This window comes from Bos taurus, chromosome 26 (assembly GCF_002263795.3).
Source record: "Bos taurus isolate L1 Dominette 01449 registration number 42190680 breed Hereford chromosome 26, ARS-UCD2.0, whole genome shotgun sequence".
NCBI lineage: Eukaryota > Metazoa > Chordata > Mammalia > Artiodactyla > Bovidae > Bos > Bos taurus.
Window position 1 is genome coordinate 19,645,156 of NC_037353.1, and position 12,757 is coordinate 19,657,912.

The window sequence follows — 12,757 nt, forward strand, 5'->3', positions numbered from 1 at the left end:
GAGAGGTCAGCGTGACCTTTATGCTTCTGCTGTTGTCTCCAACTCCTTCACCTTATAATATTCAACATACCTAGGGGCCATATTTGGGGATACTGTATTCTGAACCCTAACTATTTCTTCTTGACCAGTATGCTTTGGGTAAACTATGCTTCCTGTAAGTTTTCAAAACCTTGTAAGAAAATTTCTCACTCTTGCTATTTTGTCTGTGAGACTTTGATTCAGGGAGAGATCTTGTCTTCAAACTTTCTGTTCCATGGGAACTGGAAATCCATCAAGTTTTCCAATGGCAATGGCCCAGCCATTTGGATGGGGACGCAGGTCATGAGGAGCATGATGACACTTAACAACCGTTTCCAACCTCTCATGAGTTTGTCTCAGTCTAAATGTAATGGTTCAACCTTCCGGGCTATATTCCTGCTTCTTGAGCTTATTTTGTAAATGGCATAATTTCACCAGAATTTCTTCCATTTTACTCTGCTTCTGTCTCTTCTTCACCCACTCTACTACTCTCCTGGCCAGCCAGAAATCCTCAAAGCTCCTTAACATTAAACCCCTTTCAGAACAGAGAAAATCCCTAGCTTTTAGTTTCTGCTAAAAGAAACTTTTAGTTTCCCTAGCTGAGCACCCAGTGAAATAACACTTTTCAAAGTCTAGACAAGATCTAGTGAAATTTGCAGAGGAATTTATAGAGTAGTTTTGGTTGTACATAATACAGAGTTCCCAAATCCACACCCACTATTTAATTCATCAGTGGAGACCTCAGTTGCAAACAATCAGATGGAGAAGGCAGAATGGGAAGACCCTGAGGGTGACTGAAAAGATCTAGAACTGCACTAGAAGCTCAGATTCAGTCCTGTAAGTAAAGAAAGGATGAGTCCATCTGAAACTTCCAGGATAAACTTTCCCACACCTTTACACAACATTCAGGAGTTGATCCCGAAGCAGAGGGTGACTCTAGCTCTCTTTTCACTTTTTGTGAATGGCCTTAAGCCAGAAATAGGGGATTTAATATATACACAAGCAAAATCTAGAATGGGAAAGAGTCCTGTTGCCAGATCATTAATACTTCACTGTGTATTAAAAGAGTCTGAGAACAAAAATAGAGTAAGATTTGCCAAGGTAATATACTCTATTATCTCCATTACTACAGTAAGCAATTCACTCATCTTTGCCACATTAACAGGTTATTTCGGTGGTATTTGCAGGACACTCAACTCTACTTTGTATTGAAGAAGGAAATGGCAACCCACTCCAGTGTTCTTGCCTGGAGAATCCCAGGGACGGGGAGCCTGGATGGGCTGCCGTCTATGGGGTCACACAGAGTCGGACACGACTGAAGTGACTTAGCAGCAGCAGCAACTCTACTTTGTAAGAGAAGGTCATTAGTTCTCTCATCTTTCTCTCCATCTCTCCTCTCACCTTCCACTTTCCAACTTTTATCGGTCATGCCTTGGTTTTACACATTTTCCCAAGGCTGACGATATTAATGGTCTTTTCTATAACCATGAATATCTTTTTATATTACTAAAAATTAGAAAATCACCTGCTGAAAGTTATATCAACTTTTAGTTTGCTCATATTTGAATATGGCTTTCTCATATGGTTTTCTCCTTATTCTCACTCTTCCTCTCTAACTCAGAGTTTCTAAAAGGCCTTTCTTCAGTTTTTCCAAAAATCTCCAACATACTGCCTGTTTCGTCAAATTGCCATTTTCTCCCCCGAAACCCTCCTCTTGGAGTCTTCATCTTCCAATGGCTCCAATCTGGACCATCTGCTCTGTAAATTTGCTACACAGCTGGTGCTTTTTGGATTTTCTTGTCTGAAAAAGCCTTTGACAAAAGTCAACATCAAAACTTCAACAAACTGAGTATAGAAGGAACATACCTCAACATAATAAAGGCTGTAGGTATATGACAAAACAGAGAAGGCAATGGCACCCCATTCCAGTACTCTTGCCTGGAAAATCCCATGGACGGAGGAGCCTGGTGGGCTGCAGTCCATGGGGTCGCTAAGAGTCGGACACGACTGAGCGACTTCACTTTCCCTTTTCACTTTCATGCATTGGAGAAGGAAATGGCAACCCACTCAAGTGTTCTTGCCTGGAGAATCCCAGGGATCCGGGGGGAGCCTGGTGGGCTGCCATCTATGGGGTCGCACGGAGTCGGACACGACTGAAGTGACTTAGCAGCAGCAGCATATGACAAACCCAAGCTAACGTCATGCTCAACAGTGAAAACCTGAAAGCTTTTCCTCTAAAATCAAGAATAAGATAAGGATGCCCACTCTCACCACTTTTATTCATCATTGTACTGAAAGTCCTAGCCACAGCAATCAGACAAAAGAAATAAAAGGCATCCAAATCAGATGGGAAAAAGTAAAACCATCGCTATTGGCAGATGACAAGATACTATATACAGAGTCCTAAAGATATCACTAAAAAAACCTCATTCATGATTAGAACTAATAAATCCAGTAAAGTTTCAGGTACAAAATTAATATACAGATTCTGTTGCATTTCTATATACTAATAAACTATCAGAAAGAAAAATGAAGATAATAATCACATTTACAATTACATCAAAAAGAATAAATTATCTCAGAATAAATTTAACTAAGGAGGCAAAAGACTTGCACTGAAAAAACTATAAGACACTGAAGAAAGAAAATGAAGATGACACAATTAAATGCTTCATAAACAGGAAGAACTAATATTGTCAAACTGTTCATACTACCCAAAGCAATCTACAGATATAGTGCAATCCCTATCAAAATACCCATAGCATGTTTCACTGAAGTATAACAAATAATCCTAAATTTTGTATGAAGTTATGAGAGTCCCTTGGACTGAAAGGAGATCCAACCAGTCCATTCTAAAGGAGATCAGCCCTGGGTGTTCTTTGGAAGGAATGATGCTAAAGCTGAAACTCCAGTACTTTGGCCACCTCATGCAAAGAGTTGACTCATTGGAAAAGACTCTGATGCTGGGAGGAATTGGGGGCAGGAGGAGAAGGGGACGATAGAGGATGAGATGGCTGGATGGCATCACCAACTCAATGGACATGAGTTTGAGTGAACTCCGGGAGTTGGTGATGGACAGGGAGGCCTGGCATGCTGTGATTCATGGGGTCGCAAAGAGTCGGACATGACTGAACGACTAAACTGAACTGAACTGATACACATTTTGGATTAGCAGTTTTATATTCTTTTTTCAGCTGTATAAATACTGAAACTACAAAAATGATAAAAAAAAAAAATGTACCTTGACCTGCCATTCTGCAGACAGAAACCTCCAAATATCTTGAGACTTTCAATTTTTTAGGCCCTGAAGCTCCAAATATTGTATAGGTTTTTAAAAAAGATCTTGAACTCAAGCTTAGCACTCAAATAGATAATTCATGCTCTTTTGGTTATATAACATTTCCAGTCATACAAATAAGGGATTAATTTTACAGAGATACAAATGGCTATTTCATAAAATGATACAGTATCTAATAAATTCAGATAGTTAAAACTTTCTATTGAATACAACATGAAAAGTTCACCTAATTTAGCATTTGTGAAGAACAGAAACCTTAAGCTTCTGATCCTCAGAGCTGAGCTAAGCTAAGCTAAGCTACTAAAACCTGAATGAAAGAACACTGGAACTGGAATCAGAGACCCAGTTCCAGAATCATCTTAGCCATGTGGCTTTAGGAAAGTCAAAACCTTTCTGAGACTCAGTTTCTTCATTTTTAAACAGAGATAAAGATCAAATCCCTACATGTCTGAAAGGATTTTAAGAGAGTGAGACAAAAACCCAGTTCAAATAACTGAGTTCAAACTCAGTTCAAATTTATTTTGAAATTATCAGAAAGTAAAGAGGAACTAAAAAGCCTCTTGATGAGGATGAAAGAAAAGAGTGAAAAAACTGGCTTAAACTCAATATTCATAAAACTGAGATCATGGCATCCAGTCCTATCACTTCATGGCAAATAGATGGGGAAACAGTGGAAACAGTGACAGAGTTTATTTACTTAGGCTCCACAATCACTGCAGATGGTGATTGCAGCCATGAAATTAACAGATGCTTGCTCCTTGGAAGAAAAGCTATGACAAACCTAGACAGCATATTAAAAAGCAGAGACATCACTTTACTAACGAAGGTTTGTATAGTCAAAGCTATGGTTTTCCAGTAGTGGTGTATGGATGTGAGACTTGGACCATAAAGAAGGCTCAGTACGAGGGTGTGGAGAAAAGGGAACCCTCTTACACTGTTGGTGGGAATGCAAACTAGTACAGCCACTATGGAGAACAGTGTGGAGATTCCTTAAAAAACTGGAAATAGAACTGCCTTATGATCCAGCAATCCCACTGCTGGGCATACACACTGAGGAAACCAGAAGGGAAAGAGACACGTGTACTCCAATGTTCATCGCAGCACTGTTTATAATAGCCAGGACATGGAAGCAACCTAGATGTCCATCAGTAGATGAATGGATAAGAAAGCAGTGGTACATATACACAATGGAGTATTACTCAGCCATTAAAAAGAATACATTTGAATCAGTTCTAATGAGGTGGATGAAACTGGAGCCTATTATACAGAGTGAAGTAAGCCAGAAGGAAAAACATAAATACAGTATACTAACGCATATATATGGAATTTAGGAAGATGGTAACAATAACCCGGTGTTCGAGACAGCAAAAGAGACACTGATGTATAGAACAGTCTTATGGACTCTGTGGGAGAGGGAGAGGGTGGGAAGATTTGGGAGAATGGCATTGAAACATGTAAAATATCATGTAAGAAACGAGATGCCAGTCCAGGTTCGATGCATGATACTGGATGCTTGGGGCTAGTGCACTGGGACGACCCAGAGGGATGGTATGGGGAGGGAGGAGGGAGGAGGGTTCAGGATGGGGAACACATGTATACCTGTGGCGGATTCATTTTGATATTTGGCAAAACTAATACAATTATGTAAAGTTTAAAAATAAAATAAAATTAAAAAAAAAAAAAGAAGAAGGCTCAGTACAGAAGAATTGATGCTTTTGAACTGTGGTGCTGGAGAAGACTTTGGAGAGTCCCTTGGACTGCAAGGAGATCAAACCAGTTAATCCTGAAGGAAATTAACCCTGAATATTCGTAGAAGGACAGATGGTAAAGCTGAAGCTCCAATACTTTGGCCACCTGATGTGAAGAACTGACTCATTGGAAAAGACCCTGGTGCTGGGAAAGATTGAGGACAGGAGAAGAAGAGGGTGACAGAGAATGAGATGGTTGGATGGCATCACTGACTCAATGGACATGAGCTTTGGCAACTCCAAAATATAGTGAAGGACAGGGAAGCCTGGAGTGCTGCAGTCCATGGGATTGCAAAGAGTTGGACATGACTTAGTGACTGAACAAAGATCTTAGGAAGTTGCAGAGATAGTATGCAGACTGGTCTCACATTGTTGTTGCTGTTGATTCGCCTACTTATTTCTGACTCTTTGCAACCCCATGGATTGTAGCAGGCCAGGCTTCCCTCTTCACTATTTCTTGGAGTTTTTGGAGTTTGCTAGGTCTCATGTTGCTGTTGTTCAGTCTCATGTAACCTGCACCAAATTTCCCTTAATGGTTACATCTTAATGTAATGATAATACAACATCAAAACCAAGAATTTGACATAATGTAAAGTGTATGGCTATATGTCATTCTATCCCAGTGTACACTAGTGCAACCACTACCAAAATCAAGAGATAGAATTATTCCACCATAAAGATCTCCCTCACGCCACCCCTTCCTTTCACACACACTCCACAACCCCCACCATCTCTGATCTCCAGCAGCTATGAAACTCTTCTCCATCTCTATAATTTTGTTATTTTAAGAATGTTATATAAACAGAATTACAAATAAGGGACTAGATCTGACAGACAGAGTGCCTGATGAACTATGGATGGATGTTTGTGACACTGTACAGGATACAGGAATCAAGACCATCCCCAAGAAAAATAAACGCAAAAAAGCAAAATGGCTGTCTGAGGAGGCCTTACAAATAGCTGTGAAAAAAAGGGAAGCGAGAAGCAAAGGAGAAAAGGAAAGATATACCCATTTGAATGCAGAGTTCCAAAGAATAGCAAGGAGAGATAAGAAAGCCTTCCTCAGTGATCAATGCAAAGAAATGGAGGAAAACAATAGAAAGGGAAAGACTAGAGATCTCTTTAAGAAAATTAGAGATACCAAGGGAATATTTCATGCAAATGGGCTCAATAAAGGACAGAAATGGTATGGACCTAACAGAAGCAGAAAATATTAAGAAGAGGTGCCAAGAATACACAGAAGAACTGTACAAAAAAGATCTTTACGACCCAGATAATCACGATGGTGTGATCACTACCTAGAGCCAGACATCCTGGAATGTGAAGTCAAGTGGCCTTAGGAAGCATCACTATGAACAAAGCTAGTGGAGGTGATGAACAAAGCTAGCTATGAACAATAGCTAGTGAACAAAACTATTTAAAATCCTGAAAGACGATGCTGTGAAAGTGCTGCACTCAATATGCCAGCAAATTTGGAAAACTCAGCAGTGGCCACAGAACTGGAAAAGGTCAGTTTTCATTCCAATCCCAAAGAAAGGCAATGCCAAAGAATGCTCAAACTACTGCACAATTGCATTCATCTCACACGCTAGTAAAGTAATGCTCAAAATTCTCCAAGCTGGGCTTCAGCAATACATGAACCGTGAACTTCTAGATGTTCAAGCTGGTTTTAGAAAAGGCAGAGGAACAAGAGATCAAATTGCCAACATTTGCTGGATCATGGAAAAAGCAAAAGAGTTCCAGAAAAACATCTATTTCTGCTTTATTGACTATGCCAAAGCCTTTGACTGTGTGGATCACAATAAACTGTGGAAAATTCTGAAAGAAATGGGAATACCAGACCACCTGACCTGCCTCTTGAGAAATCTGTATGCAGGTCAGGAAGCAACAGTTAGAACTGGACATGGAACAACAAACTGGTTCCAAATAGGAAAAGGAGTACATCAAGGCTGTATATTGTCACCCTGGCTTATTTAACTTATATTCAGAATACATCATGAGAAACACTGGCTGGAGGAAGCACAAACTGGAATCAAGATTGCCGGGAGAAGTATCAATAACCTCAGATATGCAGATGACACCACCCTTATAGCAGAAAGTGAAGAATTTAAAAGCCTCTTGATGAAGGTGAAAGAGGAGAGTGAAAAACTTGGCTTAAAGCTCAACATTCATAAACTAAGATCATGGCATCCGGTCCCATCACTTCATGGCAAATAGATGGGAAACACTGGAAACAGTGGCTGACTTTAGTTTTCTGGGCTCCAAAATCACTGCAGATGGTGACTGCAGCCATGAAATTAAAAGACACTCCTTGGAAGGAAAGTTATGACCAACCTAAATAGCATATTCAAAAGCAGAGATATCCCTGGTGGCTCAGATGGTAAAGCATCTGCCTGTAGTGCGGGAGACCTGGGTTCCATCCCTGGGTTGGGAAGATCCCCTGGAGAAGGAAATGGCAACCCGCTCCAGTACTCTTGCCTGGAAAATTTCGTGGAATAAGGAGCCTGGTAGGCTACAGTCCATGGGGTCCCAAAGAGTCAGACACAACTGAGCGACTTCACTTCACTTCAGATAGCATATTCAACAGTAGAGATATTACTTTGCTAACAAAGGTCTGTCTAGTCAAGGCTATGGTTTTTCCAGTAGTCATGTATGGATGTGAGAGTTGAACTGTGAAGAAAGCTGAGTGCCAACGAATTGATGCTTTTGAAATGTGGTGTTGGAGAAGACTTTTGAGAGTCCCTTGGACTGCAAGGAGATCCAACCAGTCCATTCTAAAGGAATTCAATCCTGAATATTCATTGGAAGGACTGATACTGAAGCTGAAACTGCAGTACTTTGGCCACCTCATGCGAAGAGTTGACTCATTGGAAAAGACTCTGATGCTGGGAGGGATTGGGGGCAGGAGGAAAAGGGGACGACAGAGGATGAGATGGCTGGATGGCATCACCGACTTTATGGACGTGAGTTTGAGTGAACTCCAGGAGTTGGTGATGGACAGGGAGTCCTGGCATGCTGCAATTCATGGGGTCACAAAGAGTTGGACACGACTGAGTGACCAAACTGAACTGAACCCTGTTCTCAAAGGAATTAAGCAGTGTAAAAAGTTTTGTGTGTCAAGTTATAGACAATTAGAATTAATAGGACCCCTTAAACCTGAAAGATGGAGATGGGAAAAATTATAAAGTACCACTTACCCCAAATCATTCTTGTGTATAGAGCTGAGCGGAAAGAAAATGTTTGAGTAAGAATTCAAGTTTATGAAGGTCCTATTTAAGCGAGCTTGACAACCTGTTCTACAAAATCTTGGGGGACACATGTACACCCATGGCTGATTCATGTGAATGTATGGCAAAAACCACTATAATATTGTAAAGTAATTAGCCTCCAATTAAAATAAATAAATTAATTTACAAAAAAAATACAAAATCAATTAATGTAAGCTGTCAATAATCCAGGGATTTCCCATTAACTGAATGTTGCCCATTTGAGGTACTCAGTAAAACACTGAAGATAAATTAGTTTTAAAATTACTTCCATACCAAATTGAAGAACATAAGAAGAAAGCAAAACAGGTCTTGAACTGTCATGGGAGAATATCTTCTTTCTGCTCATCTACCACCTCCCACCCCACCGTACTTAGCCACCTGTGAAGTTCCCAACCAGTGTGATGTCACCTCCTATCGAGTTCCTCTCTGCCCATAAAAGGCTAGTCACCCCTTCCCTGATGCTCCTGCAGCTCTCTGTACATTCTTACATTGCAGCACTAACCATACTGAATTATAATAAGTTGTCTGTGTGTCTGTCTTTGCCATCAGACTGAGAGATTTTTGTGGGAAGAAATGATAACATTCATCTTTGTGATCTACTACTTAGCATAGTGCTTGGAATATAAGGGGAACTGAATGAATGAAGAATTTTTTAAACAAGAAAAGTAGAAAGGGCAGAAAGGTAGGCAGGTAAGAAAGAGAATGGATGGGTGAGTTGATGGGATATTTTAGTTGTTCAAACAAACTTTAGATCTCTAACATATGAGTACATTATAAGACATCTCTAGAATTCTTAATGTTCAGGGTCTTGGGTCAATTGGTTTTGCTTTTCCTTGTATATATTTATCTTATATTTCATACACCTTTCCAATGAAAAATAGGTAAACCCAGACAATATGCCTTTACTATGTCAAATGCTGTTATACAGAATTGTTACAATTGTTTGTTTATTATTGTCTCCTTTCATGTTCTAGCTATTTTTTATACTAAAATATTTTCAACATTTAAAAATAAAATGTGTGTCAGGTGCCCAAAGAGCCCAACATCTGTTTCTAAGTAGTTTGTGAGAGTTTGTCTCTTGTCACACAGACGGCCAGTAGGCATATGAAAAGATATTCAACATCACTAATTATTGTGGTGGTGGTGATTTAGTCACTAAGCAGTGTCCAACTCTTGTGACCTCATGGACTGTAGCCTGCCAGACTCCTCTGTCCATGGGATTTCCCAGACAAGAATACTGGAGTGGGCTGCCATTTCCTTCTCCAGGGGATCTTCTTCACCCAGGGGTACAGCTGTGTCTCCTGCATTGCAGGTGAATTCTTCACTGCTGAGCCACCAGGAAAGCTCTCACTAACTATTAAGAAATGCAAAATAAAATTACAGTGAGGTATCATCTCACAGGGCTTCCCTGGTAGCTCAGCTGATAAAGAATCCACCTGTAATACAGGAGACCTGGTTCGATTCCTGGGTCAGGAAGATACCCTGGAGAAGGGATAGGCTGTCCACTCCAGTATTCTTGGGCTTCCTTGGTGGCTCAGTTGGTAAAGAATCTGCCTGCAATGTGGGAAACCTGGGTTCGATCCCTGGGTTGGGAAGATCCTCTGGAGGACAGCATGGCAACCCACTCCAGTATTCTTGCCCAGAGAATTCCCAAGGACAGAAGAGCCTGGCTGGCTGCAGTCCATAGGGTCACAAAGAGGTGGACACAACTGAGCAACTAAGCACAGCACAAACACAGCAACATCTCACACTGGTCAGAACGACCATCACTAAAAAGTCTAAAAATAATAGATGATGGAGAGGATGTGGAGAAAAAGGAACTCTTCTACAGTGTTGGTGTGAATGTAAGTTGGTACAGTCACTATGGAAAACAGTATGGGGGTTCCTCAGGGTACTAAAAATAGAATTACCATATAATCCAGCATCCAGTCCCATCACTTCATGGCAAAGAGATGGGGAAAAAGTGGAAACAGTGGCAGATTTTTTTTGGCGGGGGGCTCCAAAATCACTGCAGACAGTGACTGCAGCCATGAAATTAAAAGATACTTGCTCCTTGGAAGAAAAGCTATGACAAACCTAGACAGCATATTAAAAAGCAGAGATATCACTTTGCCAACAAAGGTCTGTATAATCAAAGCTATGGTTTTTCCAATAGTCATGTACGGATGTGAGAGCTGGACCAGAAAGAAGGCTGAGTGCTGAAGAACTGATGCTTTTGAACTGTGGTGTTGGAGAAGACTCTTGTCCCTTGGATACCAAGAAGATCAAACCAGTCAATCCTAAAGGAAATCGACTTTGAATATTCATTGGAAGGACTGATGCTGAAGCTCCAATACTTTGGCCACCTGATGCGAAGAGCCAATTCATTGGAAAAGACCCTGATCCTGGGAAAGACTGAGGGCAAGAGGAGAAGGGGGTGACAGAGGATGAGATGGTTGGATGGCATCACCGACTCAATGGACATGAGTTAGAGCAAACTCAGGGAGATGGTGAGGGACAAGGAAGCCTGACATGCTGCAGTTCATGGGGTCACAAATAGTCTGATATGACTTAGCAACTAAACAACAACAATAATCCAGCAATATCACTCCTGAGAATATACTCAGACAAAACTATAATTCAAAAAGATACATGCACCCCTATGTTCATACCAGCACAGTTCACAACAGCCAAAACATGGAAATGTCCATTCACAGATGAATGGAAAAAGATGGAATACATATATACAATGAAATGTCACTCAGCCATAGAAAAGAATGAAATAATGCCATCTGCAGCAACATGGATGCAACTAGATTATCATACTAAGCGAAGTCAGAAAGAGAAAGACAGATACCATACGATGCCACTTATACATGGAATCTAAAATATGATACAAATGAACCTTTCTATGAAATAGAAACAGACTCACGCACAGAGGACAGACTTACGGTTGCCAAGGGGGAGTGAGGTGAGGGAGGGAAGGACTGGCAGTTTGTGATTAGCGATGTAAACTATTATATATAGGATGGACAAACAAGGTCCTATTATATAGCACATGGAACTATATTCAATATCTTGTGATAAAACATAATAGAAAAGAATATTCAAAATGTCTATATGTGCATAAGTGAGTTATTCTGCTATACAGCAGAAATTGGCATAACACTATAAATCAACTACACTTTGATAAAAACTAAAATTTAAAAAGTCAGTCTTTTCTTCTTAATGAACAAAACCAATTTTTACCTTGGAAAACCCATTTTAACTCTTACAACTTAATGTGGGCTTTAGAATCTCTGTGAGCTTAGAAGTTTGCCAAAAGTTAACTGTTTAATTTCAGTGCTAGGCTTATTTAACACATTTATAGCACATTTAGACTTAAGGGATACAATTTTTTACTCTCAGATTTACATATTTTATTCGCAGTAACTATAGTTGTTATTAATAGAATACATAAGCCATCACTTACCATGAATACAATTACATCTGCTCAGACTTAGGCAGCAACATCAGGGGCATTCCAGTGTAGGGTAGAGGGAGCAGTCTGCCCTGGTACAGGCACGGAGTGGGGTACATTACGTGTAGAGATCTCAAACACAGTAATAAAACCGACTAAAGGTTGGTCTGCTTTTTATTATCACCATGTGCCAACAATTCTAAACACTGCCAGTGATAAAGTACTCCTCCCTGAAAAAGTCTTTTGTTGGCCTAACTTTGAGACAACCACAATGGTTGTCTCAAAGTTACCCCTGAGTTGTAATAATGTATGTGTAAGCTTCAAGTTGGCACAATTTAATAATTTAACTGTTAGTAAAACATTGTATTCTACATGGAAGTTATTCTGAGGGCTCTCAGTTATTCAGCGGGTCTCCTACACACATGCAGTTGGCTACACATGTTCCTTTTGAAAATGAGCTCAGAACAGTGTGAGCTGCTCGGAATTGTGTTAACTCTCTTTCAGCCAGCACTTCACATCTCCAACCCTGTGAGGCTACATATTCCTACACTTAAACTGGGGATTCTAAATAAACAGTGATTGCACAGTGATCTTAAAGATGAGAAAACAGAGCTAGAGTTATTTCAGTACTGTTATTTTATATGACCACTTGGAGATTTTTGTTTAAAATTTAAACAGTGAAACAGAATACAAGCTGTAAGGTGTACTCTCCCTGATTGATAAATGCAAATTTTAATTTACACTAAAATCTTTTCTGAATTTGAAAAATCTATATAAATAGAAGTGTCTTTAAAATAAAAACATATTCACTCTTCTACAGGGTCAGCTGTTTTAATACTAAAAAAAGCATCAAGAAAATAATGCTATTACTGATTATCACTACAAATAGCTGTCATATTGAGCAATGAGTATTCTGAAAAATGGCCCTCCTCTAGGAGTCAAAGCACAGAGAGTGCACCCCTGTGTGATCTGGCCACTGCAAGCG

The 12,757-nt window shown here is 40.0% G+C and overlaps 1 protein-coding gene and 1 long non-coding RNA gene across 10 annotated transcripts in view; both read right to left on the reverse strand.

Moving 5' to 3' along the window:
- The window catches only part of LOC112444538 (uncharacterized), a 36,834-nt gene extending 28,006 nt beyond the window's left edge, over positions 1 to 8,828 (reverse strand). The window contains exon 1 of the long non-coding RNA XR_009492973.1: positions 8,607 to 8,828. This is a non-coding gene — a long non-coding RNA (uncharacterized lncRNA). The remainder of the gene's footprint in view (positions 1 to 8,606) is intronic.
- HPSE2 (heparanase 2 (inactive)) overlaps positions 1 to 12,757 on the reverse strand; it is a 720,379-nt gene that overhangs the window by 107,451 nt on the left and 600,171 nt on the right. The gene's annotated exons all lie outside the window — the stretch shown is intronic.